This window comes from Octopus bimaculoides, chromosome 22 (genome assembly GCF_001194135.2).
Source record: "Octopus bimaculoides isolate UCB-OBI-ISO-001 chromosome 22, ASM119413v2, whole genome shotgun sequence".
Lineage (NCBI taxonomy): Eukaryota > Metazoa > Mollusca > Cephalopoda > Octopoda > Octopodidae > Octopus > Octopus bimaculoides.
In genome coordinates this window covers 17,781,845-17,799,127 of record NC_069002.1, presented here as the reverse complement: position 1 = coordinate 17,799,127, position 17,283 = coordinate 17,781,845, and the positions used below count along the sequence as shown (strand labels likewise).

Here is a 17,283-nt window from a genome sequence, read left to right as displayed (position 1 = left end):
GTTTTCAGTGATGCAAGTAATAGTAGTAGTAGTAGTAGTAGTAGTGGAGTTTGGGTGGTGGTAACAGCAATAATGATGTCAATAGTGCTGGTACTACTGATACAAATAGTTGTCGTAGTGGTAGTAGTGTTTATAATAATAATAATAATAATACTACTACTACTACTAATAATAATAATAATAATAATAATAATAATACTAATAATAATAATATTATTATTATTTTAGTAGTAGTAGTAGTTGAGGAATTAGTGGTGGTGGTGGTGGTGGTGTCATTGTGATAATGATTCTGATGATGGTTATAGTAGTAATAGTGGAGTTATTGGTAGTGGCTGTTGTGATAATGGTGCCATTGATTGTGCTGGTATTGGTGATGTTAGTAGTAATAGTAGTGGTAGTGGTGGTGGTGGTGGTGGTGGTGGTGGTGGTGCAGCTTCTGCTGTTGCTTTTCCTACTTCTGCCTGCAGTCACAGTTGTATGCTGTTATTTATTGATAATTATGATGATGTTGGTTCAGTTGTAGGTATGCTGTGCTGATGTGCATTGTGGTGGCAGTGGTGATGCTGGCAATGGTGGTGGCGGTGGTGGTGGTGGTGGTTATTGTAGAGGCAGTTGCAGTAACTGTGATAGCAGTGTTAGATGATGGTGATAATCCTTATGGTGGTAGTATAGGGAAGGGGAAGGGGCAGCATTGATAATGATGTTGACGGTGGTGTTGATGCTAATGATGGTGGCAGTTGTGATGTTGGTTATAATTATGGTAATAACGGTGGTGATGAAAATGCCAGTAAGGATGGTAACGATTGTAGTAGTAGTAGTAGTAGTAGTAGTAGTAAGGATGGTTCTACTATTGATGTTGGTGATGCTTACAGTGATGCCGTTTGTTAGTGGTGGTCACAGTAATGATTAGATGTTGAAGGTGGTGTTGGGGACACAGGCAGCAGTTGTAATGATGGTGCTTATGATGAAGATGATGATGATGATGATGATGGTGGTTATGAAAACTGTGATGATGATAGTTGAAGTGGTAAAACTGATGGTGATGGTGTTGATGGCAGTGTATATAGTTGTTGCAGCTACATGTTGGCAGAGAAGGGGATGGTGATGGAAGTAACGTTGGGTTTCAAAATGTTATAAAAGTGGTCGTTTAACACTCACGGTATAACACAGGAACTGTGAAGCCATATATATACTTTCTTACCTATTAGTTTACTACATGTGTGTGGGTGTGAACACATATTTTAAACATGTATAACTGCATGTGTGGGTATATGTATGTGTACATATGTCTATAGATGTGTATAATATATCTACATATGTGAATATGTGTTTGTGTGTATATATATATGTGTGTGTGTGTGTGTGTGTGTATATATAATGTATATATATGTATGTATTTGGGATATATTTGACACTTTGCATAAAAAGGAAAGAAAACAATATCTCATCCAAAAATAAATCTATTTCAAAACATCAAAAAACTTCAATTAGATTATGGATAGGAGATAACAGTTTACTCAAAATAGCTGCCCTCAGTTTCCGCCATGGCCTCATGATTGCTCTGGAAACTGGTGCATGCATTCCTTATTGTGTCCCTAGGAAGATCTTTGAACACTTCTTTGATCTTGGCTACCAGCTTGACCTTAATATTCTAGGCAGAGTGCTTGGTGTCTTTCTCAACCACCCCCCACATATAGTAATCTATGGGATTACAATTGGGCAATTAGGGGACCAGAAATTGGGGCTAGTGAAATCATAGAAATTCTCAGTCAACTACTTCTGACTCTTTCTGGAGGTATGGCAAGGAGTTGAATTCTACTGCCACACAAATGACCTTCCAGTAGTAACCCTCTCAAGCCAGGGATTGACTGGTCTCCAGCCACTTCACATAGCTGTCTGATTGAGCTTAAGACTCTGTTCAAAGACGTGGTAATGTATTCTGGCATGCAAACACACTCAGAATGTCTACTGTGTCACTTTCCTGCTGGTTATGGCTTTGTAGTCTCGTGTAGCTGTCCATGTCATGTCTTACAGTCTTAAATGTTTACAGAGCATTAGCCACTAGTCATGATGTCAGCATTTTGATACCAGGCCTGAATCATCATGATTCAAGTAACTCTTTTCCAATATTCAGATGGCTTCAAGTTCTCTATGCCAGTTAACTTCTCAACCACAACTTTAACCTTTATGCTCTCCAGCAACATTGACTGTTCACCAGTACATCAAGCTGTTCCTGAAAAAAGGTGACCAAAAATCATCAAATTTAGTCTGAACACCCTGTATATTACATACATATGTATGTATGTATCTACGTACGCATGTATATATGTACATATATACATAGTTGGGTGGAGGCGTAACGGCCCAGTAGTTAGGGCAGCGGACTCACGGTTATAGGATCACAGTTTCGATTCCCAGACCTGGCGTTGTGAGTGTTTATTGAGTGAAAACACCTAAAGCTCCATGAAGCTCCTGCAGGGGATGGTGGCGAACTCTGCTGTACTCTTCCACCACAACTTTCTCTCACTCTTACTTCCTGTTTCTGTTGTGCCTGTAATTCAAAGGGTCAACCTTGTCACACTGTGTCACGCTGAATATCCCCGAGAACTACGTTAAGGGTACACGTGTCTGTGGAGTGCTCAGCCACTTGCACGTTAATTTCACGAGCAGGCTGTTCCATTGATCGGATCAACTGGAACCCTCGACGTCGTAAGTGATGGAGTGCCAACCACCACCATATACATAGTTGTAATAATGAAGTCAAATCAAACAGTGATGTTTTGAAATCATTTGATATATACTTTTCAGGTTTGCATAATGTGTAATAGAAAATGTATCCATTATGTAAACTTTCCTCAGTTAAAGTTTTTCATAATATGAAGAAATTGATGGAAAAATTTCAAATGTACAAGGGGAAGCTGAAAAGTTCCTGGCTTTAAGGGTATTGTGAAAGGCCTTGTTGGAGACCCAACCTTCCAATTTCTTTTACAGGGTTTAGAAAAACTGAAGGACTGCTGCAATAAGTGTGTGAATCTGAGAGGGGAATATGTCTATTGATCGCATAAGGCTGAAAAGCAAAGTCGACTTTGGTGGGATTTGGACCCAGAACATAAAGATGAACAAAATGCCACTAAGCATTTTGCCAGGTGTATTAATGATTATGCCAACTTGCTGCCCTGAAACAAAATTGATCTCAGTGGAATTTGAACTCAGAAGGTAATGAACCAGAATTAATGCCATAAAGCCTTTTTGTTCTGCGCTTTAACGATTCTGCCAGTTCACCAACTTATTCATCATCATCATCATCGTCGTCGTTTAACGTCTGCTTTCCATGCTAGCATGGGTTGGACGATTTGACTGAGGACTGGTGAAACCAGATGGCTACACCAGGCTCCAATCTGATTTGGCAGAGTTTCTACAGCTGGATGCCCTTCCTAATGCCAACCACTCCGAGAGTGTAGTGGGTGCATTTACGTGCCACCGGCACGAAGGCCAGTCAGGCGGTACTGGCAATGGCCATGCTCAAAATGGTGTATTTTACGTACCACCTGCACAGGTGGTCAGTTTGGCAGCACTGGCAACAATCTCGCTCGAATGTCTTTACACGTGCCATCTGGCACGAGTGCCAGGAAGGCGATGCTGGGCACAGGTGCCATTGACAGTTTCACTTATATTATCAATATTGGTTTCAAATTTTGGCACAAGGCCAGCAATTTCGGGGTGGAGAGTAAATCAATTACATTGACCCCAGTGTTTAACAGATACTTATTTTATTACCTCTGAAAGGATGAAAGGCAAAGTTGACTTCAGCAGAATTTGAACCCAGAGCATAAAGACAGACGAAATGCCACTAAGCATTTTCCCTGGCATACTAACAATTCTGCCAATTTGCTGCCTTATTTATATTATTAATATTAACATAGATGTTCATGAAATGTATTTCCTATGTAATGAAACAATTGTCAGCCTCGCAGGCACATACGCACATATACATGCATAAACATACAGAGTATACACATACACGTTGTTTTGATGCAAACGTACTTATTCAAACACATGCATACACCCGCAAGAGTCTTGTGCATTGGCACTTATTAAACTTTTGGTAAGTGCCAATGCACAAAACTCTCAACTCTTGCATCACTCTGTTGCTTCTGTGAAATCTTAATAAAAATATACATATACTTATATTTTGAGCTCTGTTTTTCCTGTTTGCATTAGAATATCTGTGTGTGTGTGTATATATATATATATATATACACACACACATATGTCATCATCATCATCATCATCATCATTTAACATCAGTTTTCCATGCAAGTATGGGTTGGTCTCAGTCGTAGGATCTGACAAGCCACTGCACAGTGCCAAAGATCCCAATACTGCTGTCATGTTTCAGGACCAGTTACTGCAACAGCCTGGGTTTCAAGGGCCCACAGCTTTTTAATATTTTCCCAAAGAGCCTGAGGGACCTACACAAAGTGGATGTAGGCGTTTTCAAAACAAAACTGGATCTCCTTCTGTTGAGCGTCTCAGATGAACCTACCTTGTGGTCGGAGGCGCAGATGAGGGCAGCATCATCAAACTCACTTATTCACCAAATGCCACAAAGCAGAGGAGGCACTCGATAATAACAGTGAGTCAAAATGGTGGTTCTCCAGCATGGCTGAAGCTTTGAGCTGAAACTGATAAAAGACACACACACATACATACTGTTATATCCTTACGCCTCCGATATCATAGTACGGTTGATATTGTCGACGATAGATAACGAATACACTGTAACAGTGTTATAACAACACAAAATAGAAACAGTGGCAGTAGCAAACATGTAACAAACCAGCAATCAATATTTCCATCATGGTAACTTATACTATAAACAGTACCTAGACTTCAAAGACCAAACTATGAACTTTTTCTTTATTTGCCACACTGGCCATAACAGAGTGGACAGTACAAGGACAGACAATACATAGAGAGTTTGTGTTTTCCTTTTTTTAAAAATAATTTCGATTTTAAAAATTTCAATTTAAAATCAATAAAATCATAAATAAATATTTACACATATCATGTGAAACTTACCTGGGCTCATAGGCCCACCGCCGTGGACTGACATTTCCTTCTATTCTGATTGGATGGCTGAGCTTAGCTGGCTCCATTCATCCTCAGTTTTTTTCCCACATTCTATCATCTTTTACGAAACGTGCTATGCATCAGGTGTCTCTTTTCCAGCCTGATCTTACTTTTAAGGTGATAGTTAAAGTAATTAACTAGACCTTGGCTGGAAATAAAGATACCTGTCACAATCCCTTTCAAGCGTATCTTCCATTCTGTTACTTTCAGTATGGCTATAATGTAGAAAAAACTGTCCCTCCTCTCCCTGTTAAAGGAAGAGGGCAGAACAATCTTGATAATCGATTCAGCTGATAGCTGTACTCGTCTTGTCGTTGACAATAGTTGTTCGACATAAGCTACCTGTCCCTTTAACTCTGCACACTCCACAAAGGCATGCAGGACAGTTTCACTATCCTGCCCTCACCTTGGGCATGTCAGGATGGCACAACCGTACCTCAATAGCCTCTCTTGAAAAAGTAAGGCCAATCGGTAACACAACCAAGCCAGGGATTTCTGGTAATTATCCAAGTACCCCGGCTTGAAAGTCCTTCCAAACAGGTTGACCAACTGATTTCCATCAAAGCCCAGAGTCTCTCCCAGGACATCTTCTGACATATGCTCCACTAACCCATTATAAAAGTCCACGGTGGAACTCCAGTTGTTGGCGTTGCCTGCCTGGGAGAGAAGCATGAGTGCTTGTTGACACTCCATTTGCCAAGCACCCAGCCTAGGTGTTTGCCTGATCCAAAGACCTAAATCTTGAAGGGAGGTCAACTGTGGAAGGAAGGACTTCACAAGTGGTGACCACACCTGCTCAGCATCCAGGTGACACCAGAGATGCCTAAGCCTCAATGCAAATTTGTGCATCCTCAGCATATAAAGCACCTTACAAGTGGCCTCCCTTTCCACAAAAAGCAAAAGAGGAGTCTCTCCAACTTGCTTAGCTACGAATCAGGACAAGGCACAAAGGTCAGACGGTAAGTGATAACAGATGCAATAAACACCTGCATCACCTCTGCCCTTCCTAGCTGTGATAAGGCCCTTCCAGACCACATCTGAGTTAGGGTAGTTACCTTGCTTGTTACCTCACCCCAATTCTTCTCCATCTGGAGGTCTGGACCAAACCAGATCCCTAGCATCTTAACAGGACCTTCCGTCTAACGTCCCACGACCTTATCGGATGACATCGACTTGCCTCTCCTGGTGCTGAGTTGCAAGCTGACCGACTTATCCTGATTAATTCTTGCTCCTACCACCACTTCATATCTTCTAATGGCGTTTTCTACACAAAGTAGCTGCCCTTCATATGACACAGTTGCCATCTTCCCTCCACTTAGATCATGTGAGTTGCTCCCTATAGCCGCCAACCTTCGCAGCAATGGCTCAAGAGCCAGCTCATCCAAAACATCCCTGGTGAACAGAATGCTTTATCTTGAATAGTTTTAAAAGGAAACCATTCACTCAAACAACAGACTTGATGTTGTTGTACATAGCAGTGATCCAGCCTCGGAAAGTTGGGCCTAGCCTGGCTGCCCCGAGAACCACCACTAAGTACCAATGGTCAACCTTATCGAAAGCTTTAGACTGGTCTAAATGCACCAGTGCCCCACCTTTGCCAGTAATTTTACCATCCTTCTCTATGGTGTAGTGTATGAGGTGGAGATTGTTGCGAATTGACCTACCGGGAATGGCACAAGTTTGTGTCTCCATGACCCACACCAACCTCTCTGCTAACACCTTGGCCAAAATCTTTAACTCTGTATTTAACAGAGTTATGGGCCTAAAACTACTAATAATGTCCCCTTTGTTCAGGCTCTTTCTGATCAGAGTCACCACACCCCATCTCACAGATTTGGGAATGCTTCCATTCTGCTGCCAGTTGGCATAGACTCCAGCTAGTTGGTGCCCGAACAAGTCTGGCATACTTTTATAAAACTCATAGGGCAGACCATCAAGTCCCAGTGACTTTTCCCCTGGGCACTCGGAAAGTACCTCAATGATTTCCTTGGCTGTGATTGCCCCTTCACAGCACTCAATCTCTCACACTGTAAAACATGGACCGCTATCCAGGAAGTGCCGAAGGGACTTACCATGGTCTAGCGTCCTGCCCCTCCTGAACAACTGGGCAAAATGCTCATAAAAGGCCTTAATCATCTTGTCCTGTCCTTTGACCAAACACTCTTGTTAGTTAACCAAAGACCTAATTGTGACATCATTGCCATGCTGGGTCTCTACCGTACAGGCCCATCTGGCAACTTCAGTTTCCTCATGCCCCAATGCACATACTTTTGCCCAAACTCTACATCTCTCGTGTTTGGCTTTGAGGTGTCAATTGAAGGCCAATCTCACTGCCACAACTTGGAATGCAGAGCCCAACCTCAATACCTCTTCTAAGTCCTTAAGTAGATGGCCTTCTATTCTAGCTTTATCTATACTTAGCTGGCAACTAAACCTAATTGACTCAAGACGCATGGCTTGTTTGAGGGCCAACCATCACTGGTTATTCAACACGGTGCCAGTTAAAGCTCTTTGAACTAATTCCTTAATCTGGTTATGGTATACCTCACAAGCCAAAATAGTCTTGTTCAGCTTCCAATAACCGGGTCCCTGTCTATGTACTCTATCTATGATCATCCTGCACGTCTTTAATTTGTGATCTATGTAGGGGACCAAAAAGAATTGTGGACAGCTAAAATTAGACTTATCTCTAGTCATTACCGCAATCCTGTCCAGATAGAACTTTCGCCACCCATCGCCATGAGTCCAGGTCCACACTGGGATGTTCGGGTGTCCCAGTCTGTAATGGTCTGCTAGCTGAAATCGCTTAAGCAGATCAATGAGGTTTGAGCTTTCCTTCCTATTCACTGAGCCTACGCTATCCAGGCATGTGTCCAGAATAGCGTTAAAATCACCTAACACAACTAATGTCTTTGACGTCACGAGAAAGTTCCTTAGGTGTTGATAGAATTCCACAAGGCGATAGAATACCACAAGGTACATAGATGCCTATCAACCTGAAGTCCTTACTGCTGTGTGTCAAATCGAGAACGACCAACTCACCTTCTGGATCAACAACGATTCTCCTTGTCTGCAGAGCCAAACTTTTACAGAGCAACACTACTACCCCGCCTCGACTTCCAGTTTGGGTAGGAGATGTTATTTTCTCATAGCCATTCAGGAGTGCCGAGAAGGTTTGTAGGTCATCCAGCTTGGTCTCTGTTGCCGCGATCACATCCATATTATGTGACCTAAGGTTGTCATAGAAACACTTCGAACTTAGATCACACACATTCAGACAGCTAACATTAAAACCAGCTATCCAAAGGAAAATAAAAGCTCACTTATGTGTCAGTTGTTAGAGGGATCAATCTCAGAGTCTCTGAGTATCCCTCCTCTTTTTTCTTTCCACGTTCTTCCTCAGTCTTAGGTGATGGGTCTATGAGCTTCGGTAGCTCACAAACTTTACAAATTCCCTCCTCTCTTCTTTCTTTTAACTGTTTATATAATTTTAAGTCAATATGAGCATACTTGCTTGTGCCATGAATTTTTGACATGCGGTAGTTTGTTATTATGTTATGCATAATAATATAATATTGAATTATATTTGACCAGTGTGGTCCTCTCTGCTGGGTTCATATGAGTAACGGGGCGGAGTTTTTGTGTTTTGGGTGCCGTGGTACATTTTTTTGTGGGTGTAGTGGGTTGGGAGGGTATGGGTGACACAGTCTTTTTGGTCTCTTTCTAGTTACTTCCGTGAATTCCTCGTCCATTATGCCGAACTCCATGTCGTCTGTTGGAGGGGAAACTTCACTTGTCACAACCTTCTTTTCACTTTTCTTCTGTTTTTTGGTTTCTTTTTTTCTTGCTTTGTTTTTCTGTGGTTGAGGGGAGGTTCTCTTCTTTATTTTTCAAGGGGCCACACTCTGCTCTTATGTGGCCCTTTTTGCCACATTTATAGCAGCGTGGCTTTCTCCCCTCGACATGTATCTTAAGTATGGTGTCTTCGCCTATCACCATACGATCAGGGATTTCTTCAAGGTCAGCCGGTGTTGCTTGTATTAAGATGTCTATGCTCTGCCCTAACCAATTTTGGGGGGCATTCATAATTTGCTGCAATATTGCCGGTGCAACCTTTAATCAAAGCATTTTGAAGTAGGAGATAAAGTTCATTTTAAAATTTACGAAAATGGTAAAGAAGGCTGGGAGGATAGTTTTATAACTAAGTGATTAGGAAACATAATGTATGTAATTAAAGGACAATGTTAGATACATAAAAAGTACCTAACACTATTAAAAATGAGACATACTGAAAAATGAAAGGAAATGCCAATGGAGGTCTGCTATGACATATTTTGGGGTGCCAACACCGAAAGAGGTTGAGCTGCGTAGAAGCAGCTGTAGAAAAAGGAAACAGACTGTACACTTTGAAATAATGTCAAAATGAAAAAGATAGTAAATTTTCTAAGGAAAAAAAAAAAATGAGAGAGAGGTGCTGGAAACAGAAATAAAATAATTTTCACTTCTCATGGAAGTTGAAATCTCAAAAGGGGAGATGTTGTGGTGAGAGTCATGACACCCCCTTGCAAGAAATAGACTGGACCGAGCGATTATAAATAGTAGCAGTTGGAGTGAAATTTGTGTGTTCGAGTTGAGTTCACAGTGAAGTCGGAAGGTATCAGTTGGTTAGTTTATTTAGAATATTGATAGTTGGTTTGTGAAGAGATTGTTATGTTGTTATTACGGCTGCATCGTTATCTTGTTTACTGTTACTACACTGGTATAGTGTATCTAAACCATCCATCCATCACAATATCATGGTGGTACCATGACATTTGTAGACAGAGGACACAACAGTCTTGAAACCAAAGATGGTTGTTTTTCTTCTGGTGCTGACTTAAGCTGCTCAAGCTGCTTGCAGTAGATCTCCTTTGTTTGGTTTGGGTTTAAATGTTTGAAGTGGACTAAACCTTTCATATCCCACCAAATGGATAACAACTTATGTAAGTGAAACCTGGGGTGCTGGTGTTTCTCCTTTCCCTACCCACTGTCTTCGATACTTGAGATTTTTATAGAGAACCCATTTCTCATCACCAGCCACTATTCAGTCCAAAACATGTTCATTTGTGGGATGTGACAGCAAAGAAGAGCAATGACAGCAAAGAAGCACATTCACTCTGCATGCGATTAGACTCGAAAAGTGTGTGAGAAACCAATTGACTCAATTTGTGACTTTTCCGATGGCACGCAGGTACAATGAATGGTTGAATGACCTAATCCAAGCTTCTCTGCTAGTTCCTCAGCAATTACAATGGGATTTTGTTCCACCAGGATTTTTGCAGGACATTTTTGTTGAGCTCTACAGATCATCCAGGACAAGGCTCATTTTCTAGGCTGCAGTTTCCAGCTTGGAATTTCTGGAACCACCGTTGACACTGGCTTATGCTTATTGTTCAATACTCATATACTGCATTAATATTCCTCTCACTTTCTGTTGTGTTGTTGCCTTTATTGAACTTGTAAATCAAAATATGCTGAATATGCTCCTTTCTCACTCCCATTATAGCTTTGAAAAAAATAACTGTTAAAATCAAACTGCACTCTTCAAAACTTGTGCTAAGAATAAGGACAAGGTAAAATTACTACCTGCTTTTATAGCAAGTTGATGCAGGTAGTTTATCCTGTTCCCCTCTGACTTTTAGTTCATGCAATTGAAAAAACTGTTTGATTTATAGGATGACCCTATATATATATATATATATATATATATATATAATATATAATATATATATAATATATAATATATATATATATATATATATATAATATATATATATATATATATATATATATATATATATATATAATATAATATATATATAATATATATATATATAATATGTATGCATATATATATAATATGTGTGTATGTATATATATATATTTGTATGTAAATGTATATATGCATATATATATATATATATATATTTATATGTGTGTATATTATGTATATATATGTGTGTTGTGTATGTATGTGTATATGTATATATACATATATATATGTATATATTTATGCATACATACATATACATTTATATATATATATGCATGCTTATAAAAATACATGCAATGTATGTGTGTGTGACAATATACATGTATATATAATCACAATTCATTGAGGAATGTTAGTAAATTCCTTTTACTTCATTGTTTACAATTGTTTTATCAGTTTACATTATTATGAATCCTGTGTCATATTACCTTATAGGCAATTATTGATTTATTTCCATGCACTACATAGGTTTTCTTTGACAGCCCATGATGGAATTGACTCAACAGAACTCCACAAAGGTAATATGCTGATTGATTTTATAATATCACCATTAAGTACCTTCATAGTATTCTGAAGTAGGTAGTTACTTGTAATCATATTCATTGAGGAGAAATGTAGGAAGAAAGGAATAAAATGGACGAAAGAGGACTAGAAGGATTTGATGAGATAATTATCTGTTTTAGCTTGACAAGTCTGTGTATCAGTACTAGTTTGTGTCCCACTGTTCTGTCTACTATAAATAAGAGGGTGGATAATAATAATAATAATAATAATAATAATAATAATAATAATAATAATAATAATAATAATAATAATAATGACAATAGAAAAAAGGTGGTATAGGTACACTCCAGAAAAGGTCAGAAATTGAGAAAGCAATTATACTCTGGGATATACCAATACACACAGATAGAGAAATTAAGGCCAATAGGCCACATATAGTTGTCAAAGATCTCCAAGAAACAAAATGCTTTCTAATCAATGTATCAATACCAACAGATGACAACATATCTCTAAAAGAAATGGAGAAACTTTCCAAATACAAAGATCTGGAAATAGAGGTAACTTGAATGTGGAGCCTAAAAACAGAAAGAATTCCTATTATAGTAGGTGCATTAGGTATGATAAAAAAAAACATTCAGGCAAATACATAACTAAAACACCAGAACTTACAAGTATATATAACATACAGAAAATAGCACTACTAGGCACTACACACATCCTATGTAAAACACTTTCAATACACTGAAGATAAGAGCACCACAACAAATCATACAACATAACTAAGCTACACAGAGTTGCGCTTGGTAGGGCAGCAAAAACACATGACAAAAAAATGATGATGATGATGATGATGATGTAGTATGCAACTTCAAAAATAAGGATACATGTCCTTTGAATAATAGTTGCTTTCAAAGAAACTGTATATAAATGTCCAGTCCAGGTGCATAATAATGTATAGGTGCAACTCTGGCTTACTTTGGCAAGACTAATCTGACAGTTAACTGAAATGAATGATAAGTATTCATTCTCTTTGTCAGTACTACAGACCATATTTCAATATGGTTAGGTGGTACGAAGTGTGATTTGTGTGCTGAAGAGTCTCTCTGTATATTGTTATAGAAGGAAAATATAATTAATAATAATTCTGAATTCATTATAAGATGTTACTATCACTTTAGAAAAACTTTCCAAATGTATTGTTCCACCAATATGTAATTAGGTACCTAATGGTCTGAATATAAACTTGATCTGATGCCTGTCTCCCATTTTTCTTGACAATCAGAAATATTGGTGCAATCGAGGCAATGTGTAAAGTGTTCTTCTGAGTATAATCATCACATATATAAGTTGACACCTATGAAATATCCTGCTTAGTATGGATCATAGTATTCCTATCATGCACGGAACTTAACTTTCTGTATTTGCTGATGATTATGTGGATTATATAATTTGTGCTCCATCTTCAAATATATAAAACTAAAAAATATGAAACATCTTGTATAGCATGGGCATTTGGTGTAACAAGAACATTTAATGAATGACTTTGACTTCCGGTATTTCCTTGTGACTGTGCAAATATAATTTAAGGACTTTTAAGCAAGAATATTCTGTCATGTTAACAATATTACTATATGTATGCTTTACAGTTAGTTGTGTTCTAAGTACTGTACATGTGTATGGATGCATGAATGGAAACATATAATTGCGTGTCCAACAATGGAGAAAAAAGCAGCCTAATGATGTTTATATGTAGGTGTATATGTATATCTATAAATATATATGTTTGTGTATGTGTAGTTGTACATCAATATACACATAGATGCATGCATGCATGCATGCATACATACATACATATATACATACATGCATTCATACATACCTATCTATCTATTGTTGGGTGAGTAAGTGTATGTGAATCTGTAAATGTAGATATGTAGAGGAATTGAAGGACATGCATATGAGAATGCTGAAATTTGTATGTATGCAAATGAACAGGTAGGTACATAAGTATGTGAGTATTCATGCATATGTAAATCTATACATATATTTGAGTTTGTTTCAAAAGAATGTATGTGAATATGTTTGTATAATTATGTGTGAGAGTGTTAGTAAACTAGTAGAGGGGTCTATGTATACATAAAAATAATTATCACAATATATATATGTGCATTTGTAAATGGATGTGACTAATTGTTTTATTGGATGAATTTATCTAGGTTATCAGATTCAATAAAAAAAAGTTGTTCTTTGATGTTCAGACAATAAGTCTGCTCATTGAACAATAAGTAATATTTGCAATGGCTTCAGAATACTCGATTGTTGAAGCTGGTCATCTTGCCACCTTATTTATCAAAGGTGGCCAGGAGGATATAAACTTCTTTTGACAAACCAAATTGTCAGGCTGAAATGGAGGTAATTATCTTGTCAAATTCTTCCTAGTCCTCCTTCATCCATTTTATTTTCTTTCTTGTTGTATTTCTCTTTGAATGAATAGGATTATTAGTAACCGCCTACTTCAGAATGCTACGACGGTAATTATCAGCAAGATTGCAAAATCAATCAGCATATCATCTTTTTTTGAGTTCTGCCGGGTCAATTCTGTCAAAGGTTTCTTACTAAGTATATTCAGCATATAAAGGCCTATATGGTCACAGTCGTCAGCACTGTCAAATGTTCCCATCGCAACATTGACTTAGTTGTTGAATAGTAGTATTTTCCTGATGTACATGATGATTGCTGGAGTTGGTTTTCAAACACTGGTATGAAACCAATTGCCTGTTATAAGTCTATAATGGCAACAGATACTGAACAAAAAAGAAAAAAAGCAAAACATACCAACAAAAAATAACTGGCAGACCCAAACAGATATAAACCTCCCAACAACAACATAGCAACAACAACACCAACATTACCAACACCATCATCACCAACACGACTACCATTACTACAGACACAGCCAACAGTACAAACATCAGCAAATACTACCATGCCTACAAATCAAAAACAACAATAACAAGAAAACATCACAAATTTTACTGCAATACACACAAACGACAAAGCAATAATGGAACACATACACAACCACACAGGCATCAGAGAGAATGACTTCATCACACCAACAACTGATATGCCAAAACACATAAGAATCATATAAATAACACAAAACACGCATAACACCATTAAAAACAAATACTCTGACCAGGTTGGGAATTTTAGTAAAAACATTAATAAAAGACTTTATAACCAGAAGGATGGAACATCTATCCGACCTCCCTCACAAAATCCCTGTAAATAGTTCTCTCTTCTGTTCCTTATTTCTTATTGTTTAATATGGCCTTGCTCGGAATAGGCAGTATAAATGCATGTGGCCTTGGGGCGGCTTGGAAACAAGACCACCTGCTCAAAGACTTCAGGTCACTAAGAATAGATGTTGTGGCTATCAGTGAAGCCGGATTTTCATGTCCATTTTTGATGGATATAAGATTTACTTATCTCCATGTCAACCAGGAATGTGTGGTGGAACTGCAGTGTTGTTCTGGAGATGGCTGGATCTCAAGATAAAGGCCATCTTCTTGGACCAAGAAGGTAAGTTGGTAGTCTTGGATGTGAACAGTAACAATGGAGGTGCCTTCAGACTGGTTGCTGTCTATGTTCCAACAGGGACAGGTCAACTGGATCTCTTCAGATATCTGGAGGTTTTTCTGGGAATATCTTAACCTTTTGTGCTAATGGGTGATTACGACACCATCTTGGAAGCATGATTAGATTGTATGGTGCTAGCTGTTAGAAGAGTGAGGTGCAAAGCTGCAAACCTGCCCAGACATTTTCAACACCCGTTGAATGGAGGACTGGGCATACCATGGCTACTGATGTGCAGACATGTTCTGAGGCTAACATATCCAGTGTTCCTTGATGGTAGGCAGGTGTGGTCATCATTTTTCAAACTCACCCTTCAACAACTTGTCACTTTAACTGAGCTACAGTGTAGACTCTGACATCTAGGGTGTTAGGCGCTCACAGTCCTTTGTCAGTCAGGCACTGCATGGAAGTTTCACTTTGGTGTTCTATAGAGGTTTAGTGGTGGTCAATTGTGACAACATTCTTAGAGAGACTCTGGGAGTCAATGAGAATCAGCTGGTTGGTCTGTTCCAGAACTTTTGGGCCAGGGCCCAAGAATAAATTTTAGAAATCCCTGGCCTGGCAGTGCTACCTGAGAACATTGCTGGTTTGAGATAAACTTTATAAGCATGGAAGAGCCATCAGCCAGGTTCGTTTAGGATATACACAGACTGACGAAACTGTTCTGCACACTTTCAGGCAATATCCAAATATTGTTGACTTGTGGGTTTATGTCGAACACCTGCTGTCATGTGTATGGTGGATCCAGCTTTTGGCTGAATCCACTGTGAAGGTTGTCCCGCCTCCTTCCTTTGACCCAGAAAGGCAGGCAGTATATATTTGTCTGGTGGCCTTAGCAAAAGTAGTTGTACAGTGGACCAGATTGAAAGGGCTTAAGACAGATATTTTCTTCTTTGACCAAGCCCACATCAACTGTTTCACATTTCACTTAAAAAGGAAAGTGAGGGTAGAGAGAGAAGTGCTGCCCACCAGTAATTTTGTTGAAATGTAGGTGAATGTGGCATGAATGGTATGAGTGAACAGGCCTACTCTAAGCATGCACTTGTAGACAATGTGGAGAGGGCACTTGCTCTAGTGGTCAGGACTTCTGTGGTTTTGTAGGGTTTCTATGAACAGTCCTAAGTAGTCTCCCTTTTTGGGAGAATTGTTCTTTGTTAAAATTTATATTTTTGTAATTTTTTACTTTTTACCTGCCTTTTCTGTAACTCCATTGTATTGTCCTGTACTGTCTCCAATGTTTTTTTGTGAATCCTTAGTGGTTAATAAGGAAATTATTATTATTATTATTATTATTATTATTATTATTATTGAGTAATGCATGCCATCAAAGTGACACTGGGGTAAAAATATATGAAGCCCAATATACCCATCATGACTACCTGTCCTATAAAAGTACACCAGCTACCTGCATCACAACCATACGTGTGTGGCATGATGACCTCATATCACGATAAACAGTACGTGGCCTTGTAGGCGTGGCCCAGTCAGAATTCTCTTCAGGCCAAGTATCCTATCCTATTGAAAAGGTCCCTGAATAAGGGTTATTAGGATGATGAATGAAACACCCATGTTTCCAGGAGAAAATTATTTGAATCCCAAAGAATTCCTTTCAACACATGGTTATGATGCTTCTCTACTACTCCTGCTCATGATCAGCGATGCATATATTGTCTGCCACTAAGGGACATAGCTGATTACTGTCAAGTAACTGATAAGAAAATCTATGATATTGAGCAGAATATTTGTTGTAGCCTATCTTTTACACAAAGATAAAACATGCACATGACAACACTTCCAATTAGTTAAGATCAGAAGTCATGAGAACTACTGCCTGGTATTGCATCAAGGCATTCTGTCTTATTGCTTCAGGTTATTTATTATTATTATCATTATTATTATTATTATTATTATCATCATCATCATCATCATCATTATTATTATTATTAACACTAGCAGGACCCTTGAAAACTCCACAGTTTATTTGAAAATGTATTAAACACAAGCAAGGGATTTCAAAAATTCCTTTGAAATCCTGCCATTTGATCAAAACTGTACTTTCAAGTATAATCAAAATGAACTTAGAAGGAATAGCTTATTTACTTTCTTTTAATGTTTGACAAATATGATGTGCTTTATAGCATAAGGAAATTTAAGTTGTATTAGGCGTGGTTGTGTGGTAAGAAGTTTGCTTCCCA

The 17,283-nt window shown here is 38.5% G+C and overlaps 1 protein-coding gene across 3 annotated transcripts in view; it reads left to right on the top strand.

Moving 5' to 3' along the window:
* LOC106874287 (EF-hand calcium-binding domain-containing protein 6) overlaps positions 1 to 17,283 on the top strand; it is a 300,872-nt gene that overhangs the window by 32,030 nt on the left and 251,559 nt on the right. The gene's annotated exons all lie outside the window — the stretch shown is intronic.